Raw genomic sequence first — 15,200 nt, 5'->3', positions numbered from 1 at the left:
ACAGCTCTTTTGTCCATGTTTGGACCATGGCTATAATGAGTTCTGGAGCCAAGTGGTCCTGGCGGAACCCAAACTGAGCATCGGTGAGCAGGTTATTGGTGAGTAAGTGCCGCTTGATAGCACTGTCGGCGACCTCCCATCACTTTGACGATGATTGAGAGTAGACTGATGGAGCATTAATTGGCCGGATTGGATTTGTCCTGCTTTTTGTGGACAGGACATACCTGGGCAATTTTTCATATTGTTGGGTAGATGCCACAGTTTCATATCTGTGTAGTCATGCATAGATGCTATCTGAAATGCAGTCCACTTAGCAACATCATGGGCGTCTGCATCAGAGCCTCCAGTGATGAAAGTCCTTCACACAGAGGAAAATCTCTCACGAATGCTGATACCGCTGTTATGTTAGGCTCCAATCTCCAAGAGGCTGTCCTTTTCAGCTTTAACAAAGAGGAGGGGGAATCAAATGGCAAGAGACATTTCACAGGGATTCACTGCACTCATTCTCTGGAGGTCTGCTGCCACACAGATCACTCACCATACTGAGGCATTGCCCATATCCAGAAAAACCAGCCTTGCTACTCCAGTGACAGCACATGGCAGAACGTGGCCAGGACCAGGCAAGAACTGCAGCAGCAAACATGATGGAAGCAGTTGCAGATCCATCTTGTGACCCATCACAAGGAGATACAGGGACATCTCAATCCCAAGAGTTTCCCATCTTCTAGCCACTCACTTATTCCTACCGCTGGAGGAAGTACCCAGAAACAGCCCAAGGTTCAGTACTGCAGTACACAGAACATTCACTATCAGCAAGAGGAAACACTGGGGCAAAAAAAACATCAGCTATATACACTAATCACTTTTTGGGAATTATCTTTTTGCATTTTATTTCAACGGCTTCCAGAGAAGTCTTTTCTGAGGATGCAGTACAAGATATTAGCAAATCCATGGATGAGTATCCATGGTGGTTCGTGCAAAGGCCAATATTCTGAAGGTGTTTAATGTACACATGTGGGGAAGTGTACGGTTAATGTATTGGGTGGATATGACACTTAGCTGAAGGTCTCACCTGAGTGCATTCTGTATAACTCTTGCTGCCTGCAAAGAACTTTCAGCAGGCATATGTTCTGGCTGATTGAGAGTACCTTTCTCTGCTCTCAGCTGTGACTGGTCCTCTTCATCCTCTATTTGCTCTATTGTTAAACTACTCTGGGTGGCAAAGTTCTCCAGCGTGCTGCAGACTATGATATTCTTGCAGACTTATGGGACTGGATTGGAAGGTACCCCCTGGTCTATGCAGACATAAACCATGGCTTTATAATTTAAAAAAGGATCAGTTATTACATACCAGAAAAATACGGACCTGGAAACAAACAATATGTACACTCTATACATGATTGGGAGTTAAGGAAGTGCAAGCTATTTAGAATTGATTTAACAAAAAAAAGAAGAAAACCTTCTGACTCCAAAATACATACCATTATTAGAGAAAAAGGTCTATACTCTCCTAACCTCCTAAAAGAAAGTTTTATGTATACTCAGGGTTGGCTCAGGCTTTGAGGTCTGTTAAGGCCTTGTTGATGTCTCAATGCCCATGGGTAGTGAAGTAGTGTTCTTTTCTCAGGATCAGGATGACCGTGGAGGAGGGAGGCTGGAAGAAACAGTGGAGCAGAGAGCAAGCTTCCTCTCCATGTTTGTTTTTATAGTCCCCTTGATTGGGACCACACCTTTGGGATGGATGCTTGCTACCTGTAGTCTTCTTTGAAGACAACTCAGGAATTGATTGACACTCCCTTTATCTATTGTCTTTGATATAACTCAGTTATGCAGGTTTCCATGGTGATATTTTGCCTCAGCCATGAGGCATGACTCAGCAGTCCTTTGACTTCAGCCAATCCAAAGACAATTTTATTTTTCCTTTTTATACAAAATGTTCTTTTATTATATATATTTTTACTACACTCTCTTATGCAGCTTTCTAGTGAAATGAAAATTTGTATGGGACTTTAGACTGGAACATAAATGCTGGGAATAAATTTTAAGCTCAAATTATTATGGGCACTGTATGCTGTTTGTTGATCTACAAATACCATATCGCAAAATCGTTGAGAAGAAAATGATCAGAATCTGTCTATGTAAACAAGTATTAGCCAAAGGAAGTGGCTGTTGCCATGGTTACAGCTGCAACATTTTTTTAATGTAACAAATAGTCATCATACAGCCAATATTATGCATTTATAATTAGGGTCTGTTGTGTCTTTATACAAACTTAGGATCTGTGAGAGTCAAACAAAATAATTCTTGTATCATTTTTAACAATACAGATTTTATTGCCTATATGGTGATATGATTTGCAAAAGATTTGGACATATATACAAATATATTACATATTTTATCTAATAATATTCCAATATTTCAAGACTTGAAAGCAAACAACAATTTACCTGAAATACAATTGGACATAAAACATGCCCAAACGCAATGGTTAAACATGAAACACTAGCATAAACAGAAAGGATTAAGATATGAGGTTTGTTTTATAGTGACAGTCACAATTGGGCTAGCTTAGAAAAGGCAGTTGGGATTCCTATCATTGTTGCACTTTTAGGTGTAAATAATCTATAAAATCCACTACTTGTAACATCATCAGACTCTAACAAATCCCAGACATGTAGTTTTCATGCTAATTGTTAAACCACTATTTTCAGTTTTATTTCCCTGGTGAGACCTTAGAATAAGCTTAAGCCATTCACTTCAGATCTCTTCAAGTTACTATTGCTGTTGTCACATTGTGGGTGAATGTCTGCAGGGTTTCTCTCGCTCATCCGCTATAACTTCAGCAGAAGAGCCGCGGAAACCCCAGAGAAATGGCGCAAATGCTATTTTCGTCATTTTCCCCGAGGTTTCTGTTGTTCTCCCGCCAAAGTTATGGTGGATGAGCAGGAGAACTCCCATGGGAATTTGCCCCCTTTGTATAAGAACGAATAGGTATAAAATGTTTAGAAATCCTCTCACATTTGGTCAATAAATCTAATGCTGATGTTATCGAACTGATATCCTAGAAATATAAGCTAAGAAGACAGCCATTTAGCCAGCTCCACATCAGAGCTATTTATTCTAATCCATTTCTCTGCTCTTTTCTTGTACTCTTTAATATTTTTTTCCTCAATTGTTTACTTCATTCACTCTTAATGTCACAGTCACTCAACTTCGATGGCCACCTGTGATAATTCACTCCATAGTTTATTCTTTTTCACAAAAGATTTTCTAACCTCCCCTTTCTTCTTCTAATTGTAATCTTACATTTATCCCTCTTTGTTACCGATTTACCAACCAGTGAAAATAACCTTTTACCATTTACTCTCTCAAACCCTTTTGTAATTTTGAACACTTCTTTTAACATCCCCTTTACCTACTTTACCCTCGTGAATACAGCCCTAGTTTTACAAATTTCTCATCATAGCTATATCTTTTCATCTTTCGTACTATCTTAGTGAATTTACATTATACCTTTTCAATGACTCCAATATCCTTTCTATGATAGGATATCCAAAACAACAGAGTCCTCCAACTGTAGCCTAACCAATGTCTTGTACAAATTCATCAGTGTCTCCTGCTTTTGTTTTCAGTGTCCCTATGTGTAAAAGCCAGAATTCTATATTCCCTTTTCAAGGCTTTTTCAAACTGCATTTTAGGGAATTATATATTTGGGCCTTTAGATCTTTCTGTCCCTCCATTCCACTGAGAATTTTACTTTTTAGATTATATTTCCATTCTCTTCTTTTTCCTAAAATGTGTCCCTTTTACAGTCACATATCAGCCCTAACCTGTTTAGATCTCGCAGCCTTCTGCATTCTTCCTTACAGTTTGCAATGGCACTTGGTTTGGTAATGTCAGCAAATTTTGCTATTCTTTCCATGCCCATCTCCAAATCATATTTGCATACGGAAAACAAGAGGTTCCAACAGAGATTCCTAGGGACACAACTAGCTACATCCTGCCAATCTGAGAAACATCCCTCTCTACTCCTATTAATTGCTTTCTATCCTTCTGCCATCTCTTGACCCATCCTACCACTTTACCTTTAATGTTATAGGCCTTAGTCATTCCAACAAATGACTTATTTGGTATATTATGAAATGCTTTTTGAAAGCCTAAATATATCAACACCTGCTGCATTCTCTTTATCTAGGCATTCTACAATTTTCTGGAAAACTTAGTTCAACAAATCTTATGGCCTTTTGCCCTTAGGAGTTTAATCATATTAGAATGAGACTGATCCAAACAAAAAATCAGAAGACTACTCCTGGGTCATTTTATGGTTCGATTTGAATGAACACAGAAATCATTTCACTGCACATTCACATCACTATGATAAATTGTTGCAATTGATTCATTTATTTGTTTCTTTCAAACTAATTGAACACTTACACTGTATTGGACACATAAAAACTGCATTGCATGCATACTAAAATATTGCTTTTAAATTATTTTGGCTATATAATAACATTTCTATAAAACACAAATCTGAATTATCCATGGTGCTGAATTATCCATGGTGCTGTACAACCCTGATAATATGAAAGTTGTTTATTTGTGCTTAAAAGTACAAATTATCCAGTAATTCAAATTAAGGAATAAGACTTTACCCTAATTTTATTGTTAAAAAAAATCAAATTATCCAGTAACTTTAATTAAGCAACTTTGGGTTATCAGTGGACTATATAGTTATTGGACTGCGCAATGACTGGATTATTTATAAACGACATAAGGACTAGTTGTCCTGATAACTTCAAAACCTTGACTGTCCTTCATACAGCTGATGCCAGTTCTGATTAGGTTTAGGATTCACTTTCCACCCCTTTCCTATGACAGGCCTTTAATGAGGCTTTCATCCATTTTAAGATGGAGCAAGGCACAGAGTAACAGTAATGACAGACGAAAAGTCAATTAGCATTTTTTACCAATCTTTCTCATCTGTATGGTCACTTCTGTTTTATCATCAAACTGTACACCCAGGGAAAAATATGATCCTAGGCAATGTCAAGCTTGAATTTAAAAGCGTGGAGATTGTAAGAAAAAGAAAAGACAGAGGGAAGTAAAGAGCTCCAAAATCTTGAGGTACCTGGGAAGAATGGGCCCGATATTTGTGGGAAGGCAATGATGGTGCGGGCGAACGCGGTAGTGTGAGGGAAACACAGCAAGGCCAGGGACGCGGAGGTCCTGCCGAATTTAATGGCAGGGCCTCATTATAATTTTTTTCTTCTGTTTCACGCCCGGCAACCAGTGATCGCGGGTCAGCCATCAGTCAGGGGGTATCGGTGATCGCGGGTCAGCCATCAATTGGGGGGGATCGGTGATCGCGGGTCAGCCATCAATTGGGGGGGATCGGTGATCGCGGGTCAGCCATCAATTGGGGGGGATCGGTGATCACGGATCAGCCGTCAGTTGGGGGGATCGGTGATCGCGGGTCAGCCATCAATTGGGGGGGATCGGTGATCACAGATCAGCCGTCAGTTGGGGGGATCGGTGATCGCGGATCAGCCGTCAGTTGGGGGGATCGGTGATCGCGGGTCAGCCATCAATTGGGGGGGATCGGTGATCACGGATCAGCCGTCAGTTGGGGGGGATCGGTGAGTGCGGGTCAGCCATCAATTGGGGGGGATCGGTGATCACGGATCAGCCGTCAGTTGGGGGGGATCGGTGATCGCGGGTCAGCCATCAATTGGGGGGGATCGGTGATCGCGGATCAGCCGTCAGTTGGGGGGGATCGGTGATCGCGGGTCAGCCATCAATTGGGGGGGATCGGTGATCGCGGGTCAGCCATCAATTGGGGGGGATTGGTGATCGCGGGTCAGCCATCAATTGGGGGGGATCGGTGATCGCGTGTCAGCCATCAATTGGGGGGGGGATCAGTGATCACGGATCAGCCATCAGCCAGGGGGTATCGGTGATCACGGGTCAGCCATCAGTCAGGGGGTATCGGAGATCACGGGTCAGCCATCAATTGGGGGGGATCGGTGATCGCGGATCAGCCGTCAGTTGGGGGGATCGGTGATCGCGGGTCAGCCATCAATTGGTGGGGATCGGTGATCACGGGTCAGGCTTCAGTTGGGGGGATCGGTGATCGCGGGTCAGCCATCAATTGGGGGGGATCAGTGATCACGGGTCAGGCTTCAGTTGAGGGGGGATCGGTGATCACGGGTCAGGCTTCAGTTGAGGGGGGTCGGTAATCGCGATCACGAGGTAAGCTTCAGTTGGGGGAGGGGGTCAGACATCAGTTGGCGGAGTCAGTGGGCTTCAATTGTGCGGGGTGGGTCGGCCGATCACGGCAGGGGATAGAGAGAGGCTGCAATCTCGCAACCCCCTGCTGTAAAACGATAACAGGCATGTATGCTTTGGGTTGGTGATGCGTTCCCCATTTTTTATGGTTTATCCCAACCTCTCGACCTCCTCCCACCTGTCATTTGGAGGGGGTTAATATCGAGGCCAGTGAGTTTGAGTAGGAGACTGTTGAAATCAAAATTCATCACACAGTGAGGAAGCAAAGAGGAGGAAGAACATGTGTGATGAAATATTTGCAAGTTAGGAGAAATAATAGAACATTCAGAGAAACACTGACCAATGTAGCATTGATAATATTTGATAGAAATCAAGAAGGTTGCAATAGAGAGAGAGAAAAATTGATTGCTGGAACAGAGAGGGAGATCAGCTATCAGACAACAATCTTACTGTAAACTGAAAATTGTTTGCTGTTGAAAGCTGTAACCTGCCACAGAGTACATTACAAGTCATTTAGGCAGCAATAATCCCAAAGATAATTATATCAATTAATCAGATGAATATTAATGCATTCAGCATTACTACTGCTCTGTCTTGATATAGGTCTTGAATAAAACTCAATTAATCCTACAGGCCATTCATCTGTAGCCACTATTGCATTGTTCTTTTCTCTAGTTCATTGCAAGACATGAAGCAAAACACTACTGAAACACAATTAATGATCAAATTAAGATTGTAACAACTGAAAAATGAAAGCTTACTAATAATTCTTTTTAATGCATTATTGGTGGCTAAAATGCAAATAAAGGGAAATTGTGAATTAAATCTTCCCCCATCACAATGGTAGAGCGCATTTGAATGCCAACACAGTGGGAATTAGAGAATCCCTCCTGCATCTCCCCTGCCAGTCCTCCCCATGTCTCTGTATCATCAGTCTCAGGTAGGAAGGTGTTGACTACAGTCCAGACACCTCTCTCCAGTGACCATCCTCAGGCCACTGTCTACCTGTTACTTCCTGGCTGAGTGCAGGTTTGGTAGAGTTATGTGAGCAGCTGTTTGCTCCCAGCCTGCTCATACATAAGTAGACATGGAGAAAATTATTGTAGCTGTTTGTGAAGACTGGCTTTCCAATGGCGACATTGGGTCCAAGTTTTTGATTTAGTTTGGAGACTGTTTTAAAATCCTTGGTTTTTTAGAGCCACTTCTTAGATCACACCAACACCAAAATGGAACAGCTCTGAGCAGGCATTACCTGAATTTAAGATGTTAGCCACAATTTTAACCTAACGCACCAGGCGGGAGTGGGACGGATTCAGCTTGGACGCCTGTTTTACATCCCGCCCAATTTTACGCTCCATGAACTTCTATGCAGCGTAAAATTGTGTGGAGTATGAAACAGGTGTTGTAATGCTAGGTAGTGAAGTCTATACAGACTGTCTGTTCAAATCTTCAAAGTTTGTGCTGATAAATTGGGATACAGCTATGTTATTGAAGTCTCAAAGTCAATCTGTATAAGAAATAAGCAATTCATGGGTCGGTACTAGCACCACTGCTTTTCTGGATATATATTAATGATTTGGACTTGGGTGTACAGGGCACAATTTCAAAATTTGCAGATGACACAAAATTTGGAAGTGTAGTGAGCAGTGAGGAGGATAGTGATAGACTTTAAGAGGACACGGACAGGCTGGTGGAATGGGCGGACACATGGCAGATGAAATTTAATGCAGAGAAGTGCGAGGTGATACATTTTGGTAGGATAAACGAGAAGAGGCAATATAAACGAAAGGGTACAATTCTAAAGGGGGTCCATCTCAGCCTCCTCCCGATATCCCCACCATCACAGAAGCCAGATGTGATATCAAGAAATGGCTGAGTGCACTGGATACAACAAAGGTTATGGGCCCCGACAACATCCCGGCTGTAGTGCTGAAGACTTGTGCTCCAGAACTAGTCGCGCCTCGCCAAGCCGTTCCAGTACAGCTACAAAACTGGCAACTACCTGACAATGTGAAAAATTGCCCAGGCATGTCCTGTCCACAAAAAAAGGACAAATCCAATCTGGCCAATTACCGCCTCATCAGTCTACTCTCAATCATCAGCAAAGTGATGGAAGATGTCGTCGACAGTGCTATCAAGTGGCACTTACTCACCAATAACCTGCTCAGAATGCTCAGTTTGGGTTCCACCAGGACCACTCGGCTCCAGACCTCATTATAGCCTTGGTCCAAACATGGACAAAAGAGCTGAATTCCAGAGGTGAGGTAGAGTGACTGCCCTTGACATCAAGGCAGCATTTGACCGAGTGTGGGACCAAGGAGCCCTAGTAAAATTGAAGTCAATGGGAATCAGGGGGAAAACTCTCCAGTGGCTGAAGTCATACCTAGCACAAAGGAAGATGGTAGTGATTGTTGGAGGCCAATCATCTCAGCCCCAGGACATCACTGCAGGAGTTCCTCAGGGCAGTGTCCTAGGCCCAACCATCTTCAGCTGCTTCATCAATGACCTTCCCTCCATCATAAGGTCAGAAATGGGGATGTTCACTGATGATTGCACAGTGTTCAGTTCCATTCGTAACCACTCAGATAATGAAGCAGTCCATGCCCGCATGCAGCAAGACCTGGACAACATCCAGGCTTGGGCTGATAAGTGGCAAGTAACATTTGTGCCACACAAGTGCCAGACAATGACCATCTCCAACAAGAGAGAGACTAACCACCTCCTCTTGACATTCAACGGCATTACCATCACTGAATCCCCCACCATCAACATCCTGGGGGTCACCATTGACCTGAAACTTAATTGAACCAGCCTTATAAATACTGTGGCTACAAGAGCTGGTCAGAGGCTGGGTATTCTGCGGAGAGTGACTCACCTCCTGACTCCTCAAAGCCTTTCCACCATCTACAAGGCACAAGTCAGGAGAATGATGGAATACTTTCCACTTGCCTGGATGAGTGCAGCTCCAACAACTCTCAAGAAGCTAGACACCATGCAGGACAAAGCAGCCTGCTTTGTTGGCATCCCATCCACCACCCTAAACATTCACACCCTTCACCATCGGCACAACATGGATGCAGTGTGTACCATCTACAGGATGCACTGCAGCAACTCACCAAGGCTTCTTCGACAGCACCTCCCAAACCCGCAACCTCTACCACCGAGAAGGACAAGGGCAGCAGGCACACGGGAACAACACTACCTGCAAGTCACACACCATCCCGACTTGGAAATATATCGCCGTTCCTTCATCGTTGCTGGGTTGAAATCCTGGAACTCCCTACCTAACAGCACTGTAGGAGAACCTTCACCACACAGACTGCCGCAGTTCAAGAAGGCAGCTCACCACCACCTTCTCAAGGGCAACTAGGGATGGGCATTAAATGCTGGCCTAGGCAGCCACGCCCACATCCCATGAACGAATGAAAAAAAAGGAACAGAGAGACCTACGGGTATATGTGCACAGGTCGTTGATGATTGCAGGGCAAGTTGAGAAAGTGATTGAAAAAGCATATTGTATTCTGGGCTTTATAAGTAGAGGCATAGTGTACTAAAGCAAGGAGGTTATGATGAACCTTTATAAAACACTGATTCGGCCACAACTGGAGTATTGTGTCCAATTCCGGGCACTTCAATTTAGGAAGGATGTAAAGGCATTAGAGAGGATGCAGAAAAGATTTACTGAAATGGTTCCAGAGATCAGGGACTTCAGTTACGTGGATAGACTGGAGAAGCTGGGATTGTTTTCCTTAGGCAGGGAGGGTTGAGAGAAGATTTGAAAGAAGTATACAAAATCATTAGGGATCTGGACAGAGTAGATAGAGAGAAACTCTTCCCATTGGTGGAAGGGTTGAGAACTAGAGGGCACAGATTTAAGGTGATTGGCAAAAGAACCAAAGGTGACATGAGGAAAAGCTTTTTTACGCAGCGAATGATTAAGATCTGGAATGCACTGCCTGAAGGGATGGTGGAGGCAGATTCAATCATGGCTTTCAAAAGGGAATTGGATAAGTACTTGAAGGAAAATAATTTGCAGGGCTATGGGGAAAGGGCGGGTGAGTGGGACTAACTGGATTGCTCTTGCACAGTCGGCAGGGGCTTGACAGGCCGAATGGCCTCCTTCCATGCTGTAACCATTCTATGATTCTAATTTATAGTCATTTTATGTAATGCTACTCTAATTATCATGCCATATTGTTTGGCTGTTCCCAGCTGTTGAAATTATTTTACTGTTACTTAAAACTCATTTTTGTTAGATCATTGAGGAAGTGATTCTAACCTATGAGGTGTTCTTAAAAAATAAATAATGAATTGTTACCTCTATCCGATTTTATCCATACTGCTGGTATTAACATCATATAAACGCACAAAATGAACCAATTATCTTGTTAACACTACACATTGGACTGGCCTGAGCTAAAGTTCAGCTCTCTTCTATTGCTACCATAAAGGGTTGCACATTCTAAAACCTGCCACTGGCTGTACTTTTTCAGTACACATCAGATTGAAATCATAGAATCATAGAATCATAGAAGTTACAACATGGAAACAGGCCCTTCGGCCCAACATGTCCATGTCGCCCAGTTTATACCACTAAGCTAGTCCCAATTGCCTGCACTTGGCCCATATCCCTCTATACCCATCTTACCCATGTAACTGTCCAAATGCATTTTAAAGGACAAAATTGTACCCGCCTGTACTACTGCCTCTGGCAGCTCGTTCCAGACATTCACCACCCTTTGAGTGAAAAAATTGCCCCTCTGGACCCTTTTGTATCTCTCCCCTCTCACCTTAAATCTATGCCCCCTCGTTATAGACTCCCCTACCTTTGGGAAAAGATTTTGACTATCTACCTTATCTATGCCCCTCATTATTTTATAGACTTCTATAAGATCACCCCTTAACCTCCTACTCTCCAGGGAAAAAAGTCCCAGTCTGTCTAACCTCTCCCTATAAGTCAAACCATCAAGTCCCGGTAGCATCCTAGTAAATCTTTTTTGCACTCTTTCTAGTTTAATAGTATCCTTTCTATAATAGGGTGACCAGAACTGTACACAGTACTCCAAGTGTGGCCTCACCAATGCCCTGTACAACTTCAACAAGACATCCCAACTCCTGCATTCAATGTTCTGACCAATGAAACCAAGCATGCCGAATGCCTTCTTCACCACCCTATCCACCTGTGACTCCACTTTCAAGGAGCTATGAACCTGTACTCCTAGATCTCTTTGTTCTATAACTCTCCCCAACGCCCTACCATTAACGGAGTAGGTCCTGGCCCGATTCGATCTACCAAAATGCATCACCTCACATTTATCTAAATTAAACTCCATCGGCCCACTGGCCCAATGTATCAAGATCCCGTTGCAATCCTAGATAACCTTCTTCACTGTCCACAATGCCACCAATCTTGGTGTCATCTGCAAACTTACTAACCATGCCTCCTAAATTCTCACCCAAATCATTAATATAAATAACAAATAACAGCGGACCCAGCACCGATCCCTGAGGCACACCGCTGGACACAGGCATCCAGTTTGAAAAATAACCCTCTACAACCACCCTCTGTCTTCTGTCGTCAAGCCAATTTTGTATCCAATTGGCTACCTCACCTTGGATCCCATGAGATTTAACCTTATGTAACAACCTACCATGCGGTACCTTGTCAAAGGCTTTGCTGAAGTCCATGTAGACCACGTCTACTGCACAACCCTCATCTATCTTCTTGGTTACCCCTTCAAAAAACTCAATCAAATTCGTGAGACATGATTTTCCTCTCACAAAACCATGCTGACTGTTCCTAATTAGTCCCTGCCTCTCCAAATGCCTGTAGATCCTGTCCCTCAGAATACCCTCTAACAACTTACCCACTACAGATGTCAGGCTCACCTGTCTGTAGTTCCCAGGCTTTTCCCTGCCTCCCTTCTTAAACAAAGGCACAACATTTGCTACCCTCCAATCTTCAGGCACCTCACCTGTAGCGGTGGATGATTCAAATATCTCTGCTAGGGGACCCGCAATTTCCTCCCTAACCTCCCATAACGTCCTGGGATACATTTCATCAGGTCCCGGAGATTTATCTACCTTGATGCGCGTTCAGACTTCCAGCACCTCCCTCTCTGTAATATGTACACTCCTCAAGACATCACTATTTATTTCCCCAAGTTCCCTAACATCCATGCCTTTCTCAACCGTAAATACCGATGTGAAATATTCATTCAGGATCTCACACATCTCTTGTGGTTCCGCACATAGATGACCTTGTTGATCCTTAAGAGGCCCTACTCTCTCCCTAGTTACTCTTTTGCCCTTTATGTATTTGTAGAAGCTCGTTGGAATCTCCTTTGCCTTATCTGCCAAAGCAATCTCATGTCCCCTTTTTGCCCTCCTGATTTCTCTCTTAACTCTACTCCGGCAATCTCTATACTCTTCAAGGGATCCACTTGATCCCAGCTGCCTATGCATGTCATATGCCTCCTTTTTGACTAGAGCCTCAATCTCCCGAGTCATCCAAGGTTCCCTACTTCTACCAGCCTTGCCCTTCACTTTATAAGGAATGTGCTTACCCTGAACCCTGGTTAACAAACTTTTGAAAGCCTCCCACTTACCAGACGTCCCTTTGCCTGCCAACAGACTCTCCCAATCAACTTCTGAAAGTTCCTGTCTAATACCATCAAAATTGGCCTATCCCCAATTTAGAATTTTAACTTTTGGGCCAGACCTATCCTTCTCCATAGCTATCTTAAAACGAATGGAATTATGATCACTGGTCCCAAAGTGATCCCTCACTAACACTTCTGTCACCTGCCCTTCCTTATTTCCCAAGAGGAGGTCAAGTTTTGCCCCCTCTGTCGTCGGGCCATCCACATACTGAATGAGAAATTCCTCCTGAATACACTCAACAAATTTCTCTCCATCCAAGCCCCTAATGCTATGGCTGTCCCAGTCAATGTTGGGAAAGTTAAAGTCCCCTACTATTACCACCCTATTTTTCTTGCAGCTGTCTGTAATCTCCTTACATATTTGCTCCTCAATTTCCTGTTGACTATTTGGGGGTCTGTAGTACAATCCTATCAAAGTGATCTCTCCCTTCTTATTTTTCAGTTCTACCCATATGGACTCCGTGGGCGAACCCTCGGATATATCCTCTCTCACTACTGCCGTGAAGTTCTCCCTAATCAAGAACGCAACTCCTCCTCCTCTCTTACCTCCTGCTCTATCTTTCCTATAGCATCTGTACCCTGGAACATTGAGCTGCCAGTCCTGCCCCTCCCTTAGCCATGTTTCAGTAATAGCTATAACATCCCAGTCCCATGTACCCATCCATGCCCTGAGTTCATCTGCCTTGCCCATCAGACTTCTTGCATTGAAATAAATGCAGTTTAATCTCGACTTCCCTTGGTCTTTGCCCTGCTTTGTCAGACCATCTGTCCGGTCATGTTCTGTACACTCTCCCTTACTGCCTTTTGTTTCTGTCACCACTTTATTTCCCACTGACTTCCTGCATCGGTTCCCATCCCCCTGCCACATTAGTTTAAACCCTCCCCAACAGCACTCGCAAACACTCCCCCTAGGACATTGGTTCCAGTCCTGCCCAGATGCAAACCGCCCAATTTGTACTGGTCCTACCTCCCCCAGAACCGGTTCCAATGGCCCAGGAATTTGAATCCCTCCCTCTTGCACCATCTCTCAAGCCACGTATTCATCCTAGCTATCCTGTCATTCCTACTCTGACTTGCCCGTGGCACTGGTAGCAATCCTGAGATTACTACCTTTGAGGTCCTACTTTTTAGTTTAACTCCTAGCTCCCTAAATTCAGCTTGTAGGACCTCATCCTGTTTTTTAGCTATATCGTTGGTGCCTATATGCACCACGACAAATGGCTGTTCACCCTCCCCCTCCAGAATGTCCTGCAGCTGCTCCGAGACATCCTTGACCCTTGCACCAGGGAGGCAACATACCATCCTGGAGTCTCGGTTGCGTCCGCAGAAACGCCTGTCTATTCCCCTTACAATCGAGTCCCCTATCACTATAGCTCTGCCACTCTTTTTCCTGCCCTCCTGTGCAGCAGAGCCAGCCACGGTGCCATGAACCTAGCCACTGCCACCTTCCCCTGGTGAGCCATCTCCCCCAACAGTATCCAAAACGGTATACCTGTTTTGGAGGGAGATGACCGCAGGGGACCCCTGCACTGCCTTCCTACTCTTCCTCTGTCTGTTGGTCACCCATTCACTATCTCCCTCAGTAATTTTTATCTGCGGTGTGACCAACTCACTGAACGTGCTATCCACGACTTTCTCAGCATCGCGGATGCTCCAAAGTGAGTCCATCCGCAGCTCCAGAGCCGTCAAGCGGTCAAACAGTAGCTGCAGCTGGACACACTTCCCGCAGGTGAAGGAATCAGGGATACAGGAAGGATCCCTGAATTCCCACATCCCACAAGAGGAACATGACACGGCTGTGGGATCTCCTGCCATGACTTAACCCTTAAGTTAGCTTAACAACAACTACAATGTCAAGAGAAAAAAAAGGAAAGAAAAACTACTTACCACTCCCTTTAAGGAGTTTACTCCTTTAAATTGTTCTTAATTTAGAGAATGTTAACTACACTAGGGACCTTGATTCACTAAAAAAAAACGCTACTTCCTATAAGACCTGCAGACCTTCCCTTTCTTTTTACTTTAGTTACTGTAGATAAGGAGAAATACTCACCTGAACCTACTCAACAATCAGGTGCCTCCCCTGTGTCGTGTCCCGATCTGATTCCTGACGTCACTTCGAACTCGGTCGCAGCTCCCTCCGCTCGGCTCCTCTCAGCTGTTCTCAGCGCTCTGAAATCCCGCCTTTTATCGGACGCTCCCTCCGCTCCGCTCCTCTCACACAAGTGCTGGCAGAAACACCAATCCTGATTATCA

Source organism: Heptranchias perlo, chromosome 5 (genome assembly GCF_035084215.1).
Source record: "Heptranchias perlo isolate sHepPer1 chromosome 5, sHepPer1.hap1, whole genome shotgun sequence".
NCBI lineage: Eukaryota > Metazoa > Chordata > Chondrichthyes > Hexanchiformes > Hexanchidae > Heptranchias > Heptranchias perlo.
The sequence above is the reverse complement of the archived record's forward strand: the minus strand, read 5'-3'. Positions refer to the sequence as shown.